Source organism: Pseudorca crassidens, chromosome 9 (assembly GCF_039906515.1).
Source record: "Pseudorca crassidens isolate mPseCra1 chromosome 9, mPseCra1.hap1, whole genome shotgun sequence".
Classification (NCBI taxonomy): domain Eukaryota; kingdom Metazoa; phylum Chordata; class Mammalia; order Artiodactyla; family Delphinidae; genus Pseudorca; species Pseudorca crassidens.
In genome coordinates this window covers 61086218-61100350 of record NC_090304.1, presented here as the reverse complement: position 1 = coordinate 61100350, position 14133 = coordinate 61086218, and the positions used below count along the sequence as shown (strand labels likewise).

Here is a 14133-nt window from a genome sequence, read left to right as displayed (position 1 = left end):
TTCATTGTGCTAAGGTCTATCCACCCCCCTGCTGCTGCTAGGCTTGCGATTGCCGCTCGCTCCAGCTGAGCTAAGAGTAGCAGCAGCACCAGGGCAGGGATTGACTCCAGCCCTTGGACTTAGGACATCGCAACACCTTCCCTTGCGTGCGTGACTCATTCGCACATCCTTTCTGTTTATGCCTGGGGTGGGGAGAAAAATCCCAAACCAGGTGAGTTGAAGTGATTTATTCAAATGATTCTTACCAAGTTATTCCTCCCGCTTAGTTCTCAAGGCTTTCTTTTGGGAAGATGGGGGCGGGAGGACTGGGGAGGTGCTCGCAAACGCTGCTAAGCGAAAAGCTCTGTGCAATTTGGGTCACTGCAAAGAACAACTCCAGCAACCTTCCCCCGCCGGAGGACCTATGCCTGCCAGTTCCCTAGTCGCAACTCCCCTCAATCTTTTTGGAGTCTGGGAGAGGGGGCTGGGCTGCGGAGGACGTTGGGAAGTGCTCTTGGAAAATCAGAGGAAGGCAGAGGTTGGGGGACTGCAGTCCTGTCACACACGGCCCGAGTGCTGAGATTTGAGTGGGAAGGGGTGATGCGTGGGGAGAAATGGAGACAGTGATTTAATGTGGTCGCACTACTTTGGAACATTTCATGTCACTTGGGCGAGCACACACTATTCATTTTTAAGATGAGCGTGCTTCTGAGTAGGTTAAGTTTTGTGGGGCTTTATTTTATGTGTATGTGTGTCTACGTCGTTTGTCTCGCCTTTTCTGCTGATTTGAGGTGACAGTGTCCTTTAATGGTGCACTCCGTGCCTGTCAGAAACATTTCACGTGTCTGGTGAAGGTTCTCTTGGGCTTCTAGATGCAGCATTTTTGTTAAGTGTTTTTCTTCTCCCAACTGCAGGATTTCAGGATTGTTTGGAAGTGGAGCCGACAGATTTGTGCTTGTGTGAGTGTTTTAAATTACATTGCAATAGGCTCCTTGCCACTGACAATGGTACCATAATGAGCTGCCGTTTCCTGAGGCACAGTCACCAGTCACAAATAACGGTTTGGAGAAGGGATCATTAGGTACACTCTGGTTCATTTTAAAGCGTTAGGGAAAGGAAAAGTTAGAAGCGCCATTAACCTTCATTTGCCGTTACTGAAAGGTACGCATGGAAGAGTGATCCTGGAGGTGGAAACCGAGGAGGATAGTGGAGTTTTTTTTGCTTTTTGGTTTTGGTTTTTAAACAAACTGACACGTTTAACAAGACAGAGAGCATTTCGACCCGTATGATATTGGCTCTCTTCTTGTAAGAGTTAGTAGGATGATTAGTACAATAAATATGTTATTTTGAAATAAACAGCTGGCTGACTCCAGAACAGATGGGGCCAGTCTTAGCTGAGAGATCTACAACCTTGGAAATGAATGGACCTGGGGTCAACCACACCCCCTCTTGGAATGTCAAAAGGAGAAATGCCAGAGTGTTTTATGCTTAACTTCAAAATGCTAAACCTTTCATAGCCAAGGCAGGCATTGGGGGAAAGTCATTACTGTTTGTCTTCTGTTGCTGAACCAATTTTGTACATTTTTAATTCAGACCCTTAGGTCTCTAAAGTTGCAGCTGGGCGATGCTTCGTTAAATGCTGCTTGTTACTGGATGCAAAGGACAATTCATTGTATGGGCTTTGTGGTAGAGTGATTTATTGGGATGCAATGAGCAGCTTTGGGATTTGGGAAAAGATGGACTGCTTGGCTTTGCTTCTCTCTGTGTTTTTCTGTTGCTTACTGTCTGCTTTGCTGAGCATCCCTCCCGCTGTACCTTCCTTTCCCCACCCCTCTGTGTCTCTTGAAGTTCTTCCAGTTTCTTTCCCTGCCTCTCCATTTGCAATTCTCATTTTTCCTCTGTGTTTCAAAATCCCCCTCTTATCACCAGTAGATGACATCTCTTTCTCTGAGTCACTTTCCAGTCTCTGAATACCCTCTCATCCCTTCTCTTCTTCACCCAGAAACTCCAGGGTGAATGAGACTGTGCTAATAGTTATTCTACAGAGTCCTCATTGAAGAGGCTTTGCCTTTTCTTTTTCTTGCAGTTGGTGCTTGGCAGGATGAACAGCAACGAACCTGACCCCTTGGCCTGGTTTGTGGCTTCTGTGACAGACATAGTTTGGCCTCAGCAGCACGTGGACAGTTAACTGTTGCAGTTGAGCTCATGCCACTTTTCCTTTCCTTGGTACCTGTATTAAGAGCTGCCAATGCATTAGCAAGGTTTTTAAATGCTCTACACAAAATGTTCTCATAATTCCCAAAGAATAAGTAGACTTCGAATGGCTTCTGCCTCATTTAATACTTTTTTTTTCCTTTCCCTGCTTTAGTATGTGGTAGGAAGGCTGTCTTTTCCCCTCCCTTCCCTGTTGATTGCTGAGGAGCAGGTCCAGGTGGCCAAACTAGCCATTTGGTTTTTTTTTTTTTTTTTTCTTAAGGTGCTTGGAGCAGCAACAGCTTTTCCTCCTGTTATTTCTTCTCCTTTGTGGATGAAAGAAGTTTGTTATTTTATAAACTTCCTATTAAGGAGAAGGATGTGGTAGTGGTTATGTTTGTGTAAGACAGTGCTGCTCTAGGCATGAAAAGTCTAACTGCTGCCCATCTGGAGGCAATTAGTGTGACAGGCAGATTCAGAAGCTGTCATCTTGGACCTCTCACCCACCATCTTTTCATCCCTTCTTCTAAGCTGTGCCCTCTCCTACCCAGGCTTTTTAGTGTTTTAGGGAGGAGAAATGAGCAGAATGGAAGGTTAGTTTTGGCCCTATCACTGCTATCCCTGTGACCTTGAAAAACTGTGCATTCCTTTCTTGCTTATTTTATTTTATTTAAACATTTATTTATTTATGGCTGCATTGGGTCTTCATTGCTGCACGCGGGCTTTCTCTAGTTGTGGTGAGCGGGGGTTACTCTTTGTGGCGGTGCACATATTCTCATTGCAGTGGCTTCTCTTGTTGTGGAGCACGGGCTCTAGGCATGCAGGCTTCAGTAGTTGTGGCATGCAGGCTCTAGAGTGCAGGCTCAGTAGTTGTGGCGCATGGGCTTAGTTGCTCTGCGGTATGTGGGATCTTCCCGGACTAGGGCTTGAACCTGTGTCCCCTGCATTGGCAGGCGGATTCTCAACCACTGCTCCACCAGGGAAGTCCTCTCCATTAGTTTAAATCCTTTGCAAAGGGATAAGAATCCTTTCCCCTTGGTTTACCTCGCCTGATGTTATGGCCTCAGCCTGTCCTTCTGTCAGCAGATATGGTGAGCAGCTACTATATTCTAAGGACTGGATACCTCAGTGAAAAGAGACGCTTCCACTGCCATCATGGAGCTTATGTTCTAATAGGGGAGATAATCATTGGAGAAGTAATTGCAGGTGTGATGAATGCTCCTGCCAAAGGGGGATGTACTACTAGGTGGGATAGAAGTCCCTAATGTGGTGTGCTTCCCTTGTCTGGGAGAATCAGGGAAGGCTTTCTGTAGGAAGTGACATTTCAAGAAGACTTGGAGAGTGAGTGTAAGTAATTTAGGACGGCAATGGGTGGTGCTGAGAATGGGGACAAAGGGCAACTGCATGTTCAAAGTACAAAGGAAAGCGATAAATATGAGGATTTAAAAGGTTAGTATATGGGGGCCGAGCAAGGGAGAGAGACCAGAATGAAGACGAATGAGGCTGGAGAGGTGGACAGAGTCTAAAGAGTGGGCAGTTTTCTGAGCCACAGGTGAATTTGGTCTTTATCTTAAGTGAATGGCTTTACTTAGCTAGATGAATTACATATGCAGGTAGAATGATGTTAAAACCATCACGGTGCCTGTTAAGTGGGAAAGAGACTGGAAAGAATTAACCAAAGTGAATGTGAGATGAGGTAGCATGTCATTTTTGTAGTCTACGTATGGAATGGTGGTGGCTTGGATCTAGGGTGGTGGCAGGGGCTAGGACAGAAGGGAAGAGATTGGAGAGACACTAAGTTTGAAGATTATAAGTGATAAGACTGTAGACTGATTGGATGTGGGTATAGGGAAAAGAGAGAGTCGAGATGACTTGAGTTTTTCCTTGAGCCACTGGAGATGCCGCTTACAAGAGAAAGGTAACATTAGCTGGGGACCTGATTTTTGTTTGTTTTTTCAAGGAGGAGGGACTTTTGGTCATATTGAGTTTCAGGTTCCAGGAAGACATCTAAGATCTTTCACTCACTCTGTCTGTGTGTAGGATGCAGCATGGTGGAATGGAAGAGAGCTCTGGTGAGGCTTTCTAAGACTGAGTACTACTTATTTATTAGCTGTATGATTTTGGACACGTCATATTTTTTTGGTGAGCTTTAGTTTCCTCATCATAAGATATATTTATTCCACTAATTTATACTGATCACCAGGTATACGTGCACTGTGCTAGGAATACAGCATTGAATAAGATAGTATTTGCTTTGGAAAAATTGCTCAGGTGAGGGAGTGGAACATAAACATATAATCACACACAGAGAGGTTTGTAGACAGTGCTAGGAGAGCACAGCCCCAAGGGGGACTTTCATGCTTCCTTGGTGGGGGAGGAGCAGTGTTCACAAAGTTGTTGGTGACCTTTGACCTGAGACATGGAGGCAAGAAAAAACTCACCAGTCTGGGTTCCCAGGCACCTAATAGAGTGCCTTGCACAAACTGGGGACTCTGTGAATGTTTGTAGACTGAATAAACTAATCTAAGTCATAAGGGCCCATTCAAAAGCAGGAAATATCAACATATCGGAAGATGGCAATGAGTAATGCAAATACAAAATGTAAAATGGTTTTAACAAATGCATTAAAATGAGGACACCCAAGCTTCTGAAATGTTTTTTGGTTGACTTAAAGGGAAATTTCAGAAATATTTCAGATCTGGTTTCCTTTTGGGCTGAACTTCATTTATTCCAGTTAGTTTCTCAAAAATAATTTTGATTGTATAGAATTCCCTAGATCAATGGGTTTCAGACTTTTGAATTTTATAGATAAGTAAAAATACAAAAAATAAGATAAAATTGGGTGAGTTGTTGCCAATGGTTATTTTTCTGTAGTAAAGATATTTAAAAAATATGTCCTCCTTCGCTTTATCTCATGAAATAAAGGACATTTTATATCAAAAGTTGTAGAAAGAGCATAATTTTAAAATTAAAAATATATTTAGCTTTGTGAAAAATTCTCTATTTTTTTCATTTTATTGCAGAATAGTAAAAAACAAGACAAACAAATACCAGAATGTTAAAATAATTTATGGAACCATTGCCCTATTTTCTTGGCTATGGTGGAAAGGTGGCCCATCTCCAAACATTTCCAAGTGTGGAAGAATTTTGTATGGACCACAGATCATTTATTTTCAGTTTATTCTTCACAGGAATTCAACCCTCGAAAGCTAGGTAGGACTCCTCAAGATTAGTTTAAGGTAGGGCTTTTTTTGCAGTACACGGGCCTCTCACTGTTGTGGCCTCTCCTGTTGCCGAGCAGAGGCTCCGGACGCGCAGGCTCAGCAGCCATGGCTCACGGGCCCAGCCGCTCTGCGGCATGTGGGATCTTCCCGGACTGGGGCATGGATGCATGTCCCCTGCATTGGCAGGCGGACTCTCAACCACTGCGCCACCAGGGAAGCCCTAAGGTAGGGCTTCTTAACTTGTCCCTGGAAGATCCTCAGGGAGACCATGAACCCCAGAGATCATTTGTGTGTGTGTGTGTGTGTGTGTGTGTGTGTGTGAGTTCACATGTGCATTGTGCATTTTTCTATCACTACATGTGTGTCCTTGGGCAAGTGACTTAACCTCTTTGAACCTCTTTCTTTGCATGATTGTCATGAGGTTTAAATGAGATAATACATTTTGAAATGTCTGGCACTGTGCCTGGAATAGCTGGTGCTCATTGAAGCTGTTTTTGACATTATTTATTATTTTACATATTTTATTTATTGGCTGATGCTTTCTTGGTACCCACAGTGACACAATGAAGAAAAAGATAACTCAGTGTAACTAGACAACTTGATGCAATGGGAAGTACACAATATCGCCAAGGTAGAATTCTTGACAGAAATGTTTAACCTAAATCTAATCATGAGGAAATAATCAGGCAAGTCCAGATTGTGGGACATACTGCAAAACAGCTGGCCTGCGATCTTCGAAAATGTCAATGTCATGAAAGAGAAACAAAACAAAACAAAATGAATGGGGGACTAATCTAGATTAAAAGAGACTAAAGTGCTGTGACAACCAAATGCCACATGCAACCCTTGATTGGATCCTGGACTTAAAAAAAAAAGCTATAAAGGACATTGTGGGGACAGTTGGGGAAATTTGAATGGGAGCTGCATAGGAGATGACAGTGTAACAATGTTAGTTTTCTTGGATGTGATAACGATTCTGTCTGCTTAGCCTGCCACATCGTGGACATTGGTGTCCAGGTCAGTTGCCCGTTCCTGAATGTCATGTTTAGGAATGTCACAGCAAAGCTAGAAGACATCAAGGCCTGCTTCAGAAGATAGTGATTTTCTTGATAACAGCACATATTTAATTAGCCTATGGGCTGGAATACCATTTGTTGGCAGATATTGTAGGTGACCTTTTCTGTCCTTTCTAACCATGATTCTGTCACTCCCTAAGAGTGCAAACTTCTACAGCCAGCACTCTTTATTTCTAGAGGTAGTAATGCAGGTAGAACGCTAGCTGTTTCCAAAGTGAAGAGGGAAGATAAGCGGGGCTATAACTCAGGAGTAGAGCATTTGACTGCAAAGAGGAAAGGCCATGAAAGAGCACATAAATATATATCTTAAATTAGTTTTTTGATTCTAGACATAACGTAAGATTAAGCAAAATTCATTATAGAAATATACAACAAACTACTGTACAAAGGGAAAATTCCCTTGATTCCACCCCACCATAGTCAACTGTTGCGATTTTGATGTGTATGGCTGTCATTTTGTCCCACACATATGCTCATGATATTATTATAATACGTATTCTGCTTGCTCTTTTACTTAATATATTTTCAGGCATTTGCCCCATGTATTTGCATGTTCCTCTAACTTGCCCTTTTCAGTGGCTGTTGGACACTACTGCAGTGAGCATTTGAGCATGCATCCTTTTGTAATGAACTTGTGGGAATATTTCTGTAGGATTCATTTCTGGGGTAGAAATGCTGGGTCAAAGGGCATGGACAGTTTCCCTTTAATTGCCCCCTGATTTAAATTCTTATCGCAGGGACTTCCTTGGTGGTCCAGTGGGTAGGACTCCGAGATCCCAATGCAGGGGGCCCAGGTTCGATCCCTGGTCAGGGAACTAGATCCCGCATGCCGTAAGGAAGACTGGTGCAGCCAAAATAAATAAAATAAATATTAAAAAAAATTCGTATCGCAGTCTTTGACACTGCCATTTGTCAAGTCCATTAGCCACTTGGGCTACCCTCTCTTACTAAGGGAAGGAATTTGTGATGGGTGGACAGAAAGTGGGGAAAAATGGAATTAAGAGTTCCTGCTGGTTTTTGTGATGGCTGTAGTAAAGGTTGATATGTAAATAACATGGAAACCTCTGGAAGAGAGAAATAAAATATATTTCCCAGTCTGCAACACAGCAGGATGTTTAAAAAGTGATCTGAAATAGTAAAGCAGCCAAGAGTTTTCCCCCAGAAAATTCTGCAGAAAAATTTTATCTTTGAGTTAAGGTTAATTTCACTAAAATGCGGACACCATCAACCTTGAAGTGAAAATAACCTCTTCTGCTCACTTCCTCTCCATCTCCTTCACATAACCACACAAGAAAGGGGAATTTAAGCTCCACTGTTTTAATATCTGAAGCACATGGTAAAAAGGCCTGATTTTTCATCTTTCTGAATATCCATAGAAGCAATCCCAAGGCAGATTTTTGGCATTTTTTTGGTAAAAGGTCTGAGTTTAGGAGTGGCCATCAGTGACTCACTGTCCCAGCAGAGACCCTGGGATCGCTGAGCTGTGAATTATTTCCATTCTTTTAGCCAGTTATTTTTGTTCTTCTGTGGCTGGGTTGAGCAAACACAAATTTGAGTTGTGTGCTAGGTAATTTGTCTTTTCAAGCCTCAGTTTATTCATCTCCAAAATGGGGATTATTGTGAGGCTCAGATGAGATAATGTGTGTAATAGGGCTTTGGCAAATTTATGTGCACATAAATATGTGCTTTTGTTAAGGTGTTGCTGTCTCTGGCTGGGCCAGCTCATATTAATCTTTCCTCTAATTCCAGTGGCATCTGTTACCCAAAAGACTTTCTTTAGGCATTCTGTCTCATAATGTCTTATTATTATGTCTTCATCCAATATTTGTGAGCATAAGCTAAATGCAAATTCTTCTGCTGGGTGTTCTGATAGGAAAACAAAGGTGGAACCATCCAGGAGCTTTCCTTCTCTGCTTTTATTCTAGGAGACTAATATCTTTTAATGAGAGTCTTCAATAATACATGCTTTACAAAGGTGTATTATATATGCTGTCTTATTCTGTCAACCTGGGTGGTAGATTTTAGCTCCACTTTTCCATGTAAATGAGGAAACAATTCTTAGTGACGGTAAGTAACTGGTTCTGTTCTGTTTTTTAAAGTTACCTAATTTAAAAAAAATTTGCAGTTGTAGGCCCCAGGTAGATTTTCTGGAACTGAAACCTTACTTCATCTCCAGCTGCTTCCTGTTTTTGCCTTGCCATCTGATCAAAAGTGTAAACATTCTGAAGGCAGGACTGGCTGGCTGGTGGTGTTTACTTTGATTTGGTTTATTTTACCCATGGGCACAGGGGAGGAGCTTTTTGTAGATGTATTGAGTTAGTTGAAGCCATGATGGGAACAATCATAGCACCTACTGGGTGTCAAGTGGTTTACATGTTTGGTTTGATTTTTTTTCCCCAACTTATTTTGAAAATTTTCAAACATATAGAAAAATTGCAAAAGTATTACAGTGAACACTCTTACATCCTTCATCTAGATTTGTTTGCTTTACCATTCTATGCACACACACACGCACACATACTCACACACACACTTTTTTTTTCTAAACCATTTGAAAGTGAGTTGCAGACACCACAACACTTTACCTCTAAGCACGGGAGCATGTATGTCTAAAGAACAAGGACATTCTCCCTTGTAACCACAATATCATTATATTGAAACAATAATATTCTTCAGATTTCCCCAGTTGTTCCAATGTCATTTATAACGTTTTGGGGGGAGGGGGACCCAGGATCTAATAAGGATTACTTACACAATGTAGTCGTGTCTCTTTAGTTTCTCTTAATGTAGCAAAGTTTCTCTGCCTTTTTTGTCTTTCATAATATTGACATTTTGATCTCAGCTGCTTTGTAGACTGTAGATTGGATTTGTCTAATTGTTTTCTCATTCTTAGACTCAGATTAAACATTCGTGGTAAGAATTCCCTGGAGGCGATGCTGCATCCCTCCCCTTGCATCACATTAGGTGACACATTCTGTCAGTTTGTCATGTCACTGGTGATGTGAGGTTTGTATTTTGGATGAGGTGACATTGCCTGATATCTGCATTGTAAAGGAACCCTTTTCTCTTTGTAATTAATAAAATTGTGGGGTTATACTTTGAGATTGTTTGGATATCCTGTTTCTCAAAAACTTTCATTCAGTGGTTTAAACATCTATTGATAATCCTGGCCTAGGTTAATTAACATCTATTAAAGGATGATTTTCTAATTTGCTCTTCCGTTCTGTATTTGTTTCCTGACATTTTTCTTTTTTTTTTCACACACACACACTGTATTTTATTTTTACAAGAGATAAATAAACTGACACCAAACATTGTAAATGCATGACCGCAACAAAAGCAACAATGATTGCAATTACCAAACATGAAACACACTCATACTATGTCATAAGATTGACATTCAGTCCAGTAATCCTCCACCGTAACAGCTCCTTTACTTTGCAGTGAAAATTGATTTGTTTTTTTTGCCTCTGAGTCCTTGTGGGATTTTTTTTTTAATTCAAACAGAAAGTCACAAAAATTATAATCATCCTCATCAGTTCACTCAGTCCCATGTAATTAATTTTTTTTTCATCTTGATCTTTTGTTAGAACTTTTATGAATTCATCAGTTTTCCATTAGTGTTCTGAAAATGCTTATTCATTTAGTTCAGCAGTATAGTCAGTTACCAGAAGCCTGTACTTGTCAGAGTCTGACATTTTTCTTTTAAATAAAATAAATAAATTTTACTTATTTTATTAAAAAAAATTTAGGCAGTGAATTTTTTCTGTATTTGTTTCCTGGCATTTTTCTGATAGATTAGCTTTCAGCTCCCCTCCTCTTTTATTTTTGTATTTTTATTTTATTTTTTAGTATCACTTGGATTCCTGGATTCTTTTCCCCCCAGTGTGTTATAGTCCATTACCAATCTTCTGCCTCCCCTCCCCCAATATTTATGCTTTTTGATACAAAAATTGTCCCAAGTTTGGACAGTGGGAGCCAGTCTTATCTCATTGAGCCCTAAAAGCAAACTGATAAAGTAGGTGGAATTTTGCACACTTTGTGAAGTGAGGAAATTAAGGCTCGGAAAATACAAGTAACTTTCCTAGAGGCATGTAGCTAGTAGCTGGTTAGCAGAGGAGGTTAGATGCAGACCCGGTTCCAACTAACTCTGAAGTGGTTCCTGCTATTGGTGCTGTCTCCTGACAGTCCAGGAGCAGAATGTTACCTGATAAAACCAAGTTGAAAAGAAGGCACACCCTGGTGGCACAGTGGTTGAGAATCTGCCTGCTAATGCAGGGGACACGGGTTCGAGCCCTGGTCTGGGAGGATCCCACATGCTGCAGAGCAATAGGCCCGTGAGCCACAACTACTGAACCTGCGCGTCTGGAGCCTGTGCTCTGCAACAAGAGTAGGCCTTGATAGTGAGAGGCCCGCGCACTGCGATGAAGAGTGGCCCCCGCTTGCCACAACTAGAGAAAGCCCTCACACAGAAACGAAGACCCAACACAGCAAAAATAAAAAAAAAAATAAAAAAAAAGCACAAGCATTGTATCATTGTTGCTAATAGCAAATGATTGGAAACAACCTTAAGTGTGCATCAGTGGGAAACTGGTTAATTAAATGGGTATGTTCACAAAAGGGAAAGCTATTAAACTACAAACAAAAATGAGGGTTTCTCTAAGTACTGATATGCGAAGATCTCCAAGCATATTTTAAGTGAAAGAAGGATGATCCAAAAAGAAGAAGAAAAGAAGAACGCTGGTGTAGAAGAGTGCATACTTTGTGAAAGAAGTGGGGATAAGAAAATACATTTTAGGGCTTCCCTGGTGGCGCACTGGTTGAGAGTCCGCCTGCCGATGCAGGGGACACGGGTTTGTGCCCCGGTCCGCGAAGATCCCACATGCTGCGGAGCGCCTGGGCCCGTGAGCCATGGCCGCTGAGCCTGCGTGTCCGGAGCCTGTGTTCTGCAACGGGAGGGGCCACAGCAGTGAGAGGCCCGAGTACCAAAAAAAAAAAAAAAAAGAAAATACATTTGAAATTGGAAGGATATAAGATAACAGAATGATTACAGGCACAGGGCAGTAGGAGTGAGTGGGGTGTGTGTGTACATAGTGTGCTTTCTTAAGATTTACTATTTTATATAACGCTGCCTTTTAAATGTTTTTAAAAAATTATTTATTTTATTTTTGGCTGCGTTGGGTCTTTGTTGCTGCACGCGGGCTTTCTTTAGTTGTGGTGAGCTGAGGCTACTCTTCATTGAGCTTCTCATTGCAGAGGCTTCTCTTGTTGCGGAGCACGGGCTCTAAGCGCACGGGCTTCAGTGGTTGTGGCTCGCAGGTTTTAGAGCGCAGGCTCAGTAGTTGTGGTGCACGGGCTTAGTTGCTCCGCCGCATGTGGGATCTTCCCAGACCCGGGGCTGGAACCCCTGTCCCCTGCATTGACAGGTGGATTCTTAACCACTGCGCCACCAGGGAAGCCCTATCATGCTGACTTTTAAAATAGCTTTATTGAGATATAATTCACACATCACACAATTCACCCATTTAAAGTGTACATACAACTCAGTAGTTTTTTGGTATATTCACAGAGTTGTGCAGTCATCACCAAAATCAATACTTAGAGCATAGTGTTGTTGTGAAGATTAAACAGGGCCCTGCCTTTCAAGTCTCACCCTGGTGCCCTTCACCTAATAGGCCTCGACGTCATTTGGGTATCCTGGGTGGGTAAGGCAGCAGTAGCCCTTAGCGGTTGTTTGGGAGCCAAATTAAAATTGACACATAGCATATGGGGAAAGTATTGTTCTGAATTCAAAATTGGAACGTATGGTCTGACAAAGAATTTTTACCCTTATTTATAAATTAATTGCAAGGTCTTATAAAATATATGTATATCATCACATTTAGTCATCCATTTAACAGATCATCTCAGTATAGAGTTAAATTTACATGAGGTCATGATTGTCCTAGGAAAGTTAGGAGTTATGGTCCCTTGGGGTCACATTTGGGCCAATATTAGCATTCAGGCAACTCTGTCTTACCTTCTCTTTTTCTTCCCTTCCCTCTCCTCCACCACACAACTGAGTTTCTGATTTTGTCTCAGAGAGCCATTTAAATTAGCCATGGCAAATGTTAATTGTTTTGGCAGACAAAAAGAAACTCGAATAAGCTTTTCCTTCTAACATTTAAGAACGCTACTTTCTAAGAGCTAGCTTTGGAAGGAATGTTTCTGGTCTGGAAAATTTGGATAGCAACCTCAAAAGGAATTAATGTCCAAGAAGATCTGGGAGTGGGGTGGGGACACTCAATTTCCTTTGAGACAGATCGAAATAAATACTTCTGTCTGAAATAGTAATAAAGATCTATTTATTTCTTTCATCGTTTTGTTAAAATGTTCAAAACATGAATGATCAAATCCAAAATAGATTTAGCCCAGGCACCAAAAAAACCCTCAAGTCATCCTGATTAAAAAAACGTTTATGAGGGACTTCCCTGGTGGCACAGTGGTTAAGAATCCGCCTGCCAGTGCAGGGGACACGGGTTCGAGCCCTGGTTTGGGAAGACCCCACATGCTACAGAGCAACAAAGCCCGTGCGCCACAACTACTGAGCCTGCGCTCTAGAGCCTGCGAGCCACAACTACTGAGCCCGCGTGCCACAGCTACTGAAGCCCACGTACCTAGAGCTCGTGCTCCGCAACAAGAGAAGCCACTGCAATGAGAAGCCCACGCACTGCAACGAAGAGTAACCCCCACTGTCCGCAACTAGAGAAAACCCACGTGCATCAACGAAGACCCAACACAGTCAAAAATAAATAAATAAATAAATTTATTTTAAAAAAAAGAAAATTAAAAACAAACACAAAAAACGTTTATGAGATCTTAGGCTGCTTTGCTGAGTGAGATGATTCTTAGTACAACATTTAAGTCTGTCCCTTTGACGTGACAAAGTTTCCAGCTCCCAGAACTGCAACTGTATAGCTCAAGATTCCATGTTTAGTGATACCAATCTGGATTCATTGTAACTGCTGTATAGTTTCTTTCTGTTTTGACTATGACCTGTCATAATTGTTTGGTTTCAGAATTCTGTACGTTCTTTGCTTTTAAAGTCATCTTGGCCAGGAAGCTAAATGGCATGTTTGTATGTGCAATAAGTTACTTTTATTATATAATTTTATAATAGTAATATTGGCAAACATTTTTTTGAGTTTATGGTGTGCCAAGTGCTGTGCTAACTGCTTTACATAAGTTATAGTATTTAATTGTGGCAAAAACCACATAAAGAAACTGAAGAGCTTAAGCAACATGTCTAAGATCACATGACTAAGAAGAAGCAGATCCAAGACCAGAAATCAAGACTGTCTTACTGCAAAGACTGTGCTTTTCTGCTGTGTAATTCTGCCATTTTGAAAATTTGTGTGTGGAAGATCATTACTTTTTTACTTCATCTTTGGAGCAGATTACTGTCTTATTTATTTGATAGGTATTTATTGAGTGCTCATCATGTGTCAGATACCTTGAGAACTATAGAGGTGACTGAGACCCACTCTTTGTCATTGAAAAATTCACACTTAAGTAGAGGAGATAAAACAGATATACCTTTATACACCCATGTTCATAGCATTATTCACAATAACCAAAAAGTGGAAGCAAACCCAAGTGTCCATTGACAGATATGTGGATAA

At 41.4% G+C, this 14133-nt stretch overlaps 1 protein-coding gene across 1 annotated transcript in view; it reads left to right on the top strand.

Moving 5' to 3' along the window:
- The first annotated feature begins 2 nt into the window (after positions 1 to 2).
- The window catches only part of RAB30 (RAB30, member RAS oncogene family), an 86105-nt gene continuing 71974 nt past the window's right edge, over positions 3 to 14133 (top strand). The window contains exon 1 of the mRNA XM_067750524.1: positions 3 to 211. The gene's annotated coding sequence lies outside the window, so the exon portion shown is untranslated. The remainder of the gene's footprint in view (positions 212 to 14133) is intronic.